Source organism: Panthera uncia (genome assembly GCF_023721935.1).
Source record: "Panthera uncia isolate 11264 chromosome D3 unlocalized genomic scaffold, Puncia_PCG_1.0 HiC_scaffold_8, whole genome shotgun sequence".
Classification (NCBI taxonomy): domain Eukaryota; kingdom Metazoa; phylum Chordata; class Mammalia; order Carnivora; family Felidae; genus Panthera; species Panthera uncia.
In genome coordinates, this window is record NW_026057586.1 from 71,567,434 (window position 1) to 71,570,290 (window position 2,857).

Sequence of the window (2,857 nt, forward strand, 5' to 3'; positions counted from 1 at the left end):
AATAAATGACCCTTGCTGCTTAGCTTTGACTCTGGACTCTGGTGGTTTGTTTTTGGGGGTCTCTTAGACTCTGGGCGTTTCAGCTTGAGAGTCTTTCTCTGCCTCTGTCTCATTCTCTCTCTCTAAATAAATAAATAAACATTTTTTTTTTTTTAAATAAGCACAAGGGGGCGGCCCCATGCCTCCTTCACACTGGCCTAAGGGACTATACCTCCTCACACTTTGAGATTGTGTTTTTTCTGGAAAGGGAGGTAGGGTCGGGCATTGTGCCTTGGTCATGTAGAGGGTCCTAAATCTGTTACCACAGGCCGCAGGAAGGTCCTGGTGGCTGAGAGTAACAGGGAAGTAAAGGCTGGGTGGTTTTTGTGGGTCTACCTTGCCATTCCCCCAGATATCCCTATGCCTGTGAGGTATAGCAGAGCTGAAGAGAGTGTGTGAATACATAGGTACATGCAAATGAGGTCATTACCTTGATCCCCATTGGATCTACGTTAGTCACCTAGAACAGAGCTCATTTAAAACTCAAGTTTTTCGTGCTTGGATCTGGAGACACTCAGCCTCTCCTTCCTCTGGTCTTCTGGACTCGTTCAACAAACATTTGTCCTTGAGTGGTACTGATGCAACCCTCAGGCAGATATACTCAGTCTCTGGCTCTTTAAGTTTAGGATGAAAACTGAAAGAAAAAAAAAAAAAGACCCCAAAACAAGAACACCATTGTTTTAAAGTGGCAAGTTGTAACTAACTCTCTGAAGAAAACAAAGGGGCTGGTATGCAAAGTTACAAAGGCTGGCAGGCTCCTCCCAGTTGCTCAGGAGCCCTGAGGCCTGATTGCTGTTTTGGTGTTGACTGCAATTGATACACTGAAAAGATGAGATGATGTCTGTAATATTTGAAAGCAAAATGCAGATCACATGATTGATCATACAATGCAGTCCTCTTCACATAAAATTAAAACATGAATATTCCATTCATTCATTCATTGCTTCAAGTAATCTTTATGAATGTTTACAGTATTCCTGGGAGGAAGTGAAAGTTACATGGGCTCTACCTTCTGGGAGACACACAAAATAAGCAGGCCAAGGTGTCCAGAAGATGGTCACTAAAATAACACTGGGTATATTAAAATGCCTTTCTGTATTTATTGGAACTTTTTCTATCATATTTTTTTCTTGACCAGCGATGAAAATAGAGCTATTTTTATTTTAGAACTACGAAAAAAATAGAGGGAAACTCACTAGAAGGCCAAGTGCTCACTGATCCCTGGAGGTGGTACTTCTGTAGCTCCAGGCCCCACAGATCTGGCCTCAAAGTAATTTCTTGGGAAGAGGACTTAGGTCCCCCACACCTTTCCTGCCTGGGGTAGGTCATCTTCATGTTCCTCTGGGTGCTAAGCCTCAGGGCCTGGGGCAGAGGAGGAATTAAGAATCACCAGAGTTCAGGAGCAAACTTGTATGGAGAGCCCCCTTGCATCTCAAACTATGCAGAGGGGATAAGAAAGTCTTGTGTGCCCTGCCCGAGTATTGGGGTCTGAGGAGGAAGAGCTCTGGGGTGTCTTCACCATGGCCTTGGCTCCACTTCCCTTCCCTTCCCCGCCTCACTTAGGACACAGGTGAGTGTCAAGGAAGAGGTCATGTGGGTACCTGGACTGACGCTTCTCTGCCTCTTCCCAGGTTCACCTGGGTCACCTTCTCTGCATTTCTCCTCCCTCTCTGCGTCCTGGGCCCAGTTCTTCCTTGACCCAGCCTCCCTCCGTGTCTGGGACTTTGAGACAGATTGTTGCATCTCCTGCACAGAAGCAGCAGCCATACTAGAATCTACAACCCTGTCTTCTGGCACCAACAACGAGCGGGAATGGCCCCCATATTCCAGATGGATGCTGTGAGTCCTCTGCCTTCAGGGATTCCAGCTCTATTCTCAGGCTCCAGGTGTGGCGATACTGGGTCCTTGACCATCGCTGGACTGCAGCCTGCGGGCGAGGCTGATTATCACTGATAGTCATAGCATTTATCTGCGGTGCTCCAAGCCCACTGGGAATTGAAGCTTAAAAGGTCAAAGATGAAAACTATTAAAGATGAAGATTAAAACCTGCAGTGTTCCAGACCTTTACACCAACCAAGCAGTCAGGCTGTGATTTCTCCTGTCCTTTCTGCTCATCACCCCAGGGGCGTAGGTGCTTCAGGAAGGGGACCCCATACAATTCCTGTTGCTCTTTATGATGATGTGGGAAAGAAAAACAGTTTCCCAGGGGACAAAGCTTCGCAAAAATAAAAGCTCCCTCCTTCTTCTGGGCCTTGGGATGCAGACTGTCTCCCTCTTCAGTGGTAAGATTATGGGAAGAACAAGGGCTTCTCATTGGGCTGAGACAGTTCAGGGACCATGTCACCTGAATACATCCCTCTGCACCTCAGTATGGGTCCATGGGTCCGGGCACTCCAGCACTCAGCAACAAAAGTCTCCCTCCATCTTACCTGTCTCTACCTGGTTTAGACCAAAGTGACCCAGACGATCCAGGAATTATTATCCAGTTTTCCATTGCTGGGTAGTAAACCACCACGAATCTAGTGGCTTGAAACAATACTCATTTATTACTCCACTTTCCCTGGATCAGTTTAGCAGGGTCTCCTGCTCGGTGTCTCTCCAAGCTGAAATGAAAGTATGGTGGCTGCTGCGTTCTATCCAGTAGCTCAACTGAGAAAAAAATCTGCTTGCAAGTTGATTGGCAGAATTCATTTCCTTGCTGCTATATGACTGAAGCCCTGGCTTTCTGAGGGCCTTTGGCTGTCGGTGTTTCTGGTTTCTAGAGGTGGCCTACAGCATCCTGCCACATGGCTCTCTCCATAGGCATGGCTGTTTGCTT

At 47.0% G+C, this 2,857-nt stretch overlaps 1 long non-coding RNA gene across 1 annotated transcript in view; it reads left to right on the plus strand.

Annotated features, from left to right (window-relative positions):
- Window positions 1-2,084, plus strand: part of LOC125914012 (uncharacterized) — a 2,491-nt gene extending 407 nt beyond the window's left edge. The window contains exon 2 of the long non-coding RNA XR_007455178.1: window positions 1,671-2,084. This is a non-coding gene — a long non-coding RNA (uncharacterized LOC125914012). The remainder of the gene's footprint in view (window positions 1-1,670) is intronic.
- The last annotated feature ends 773 nt before the right edge of the window (window positions 2,085-2,857 follow it).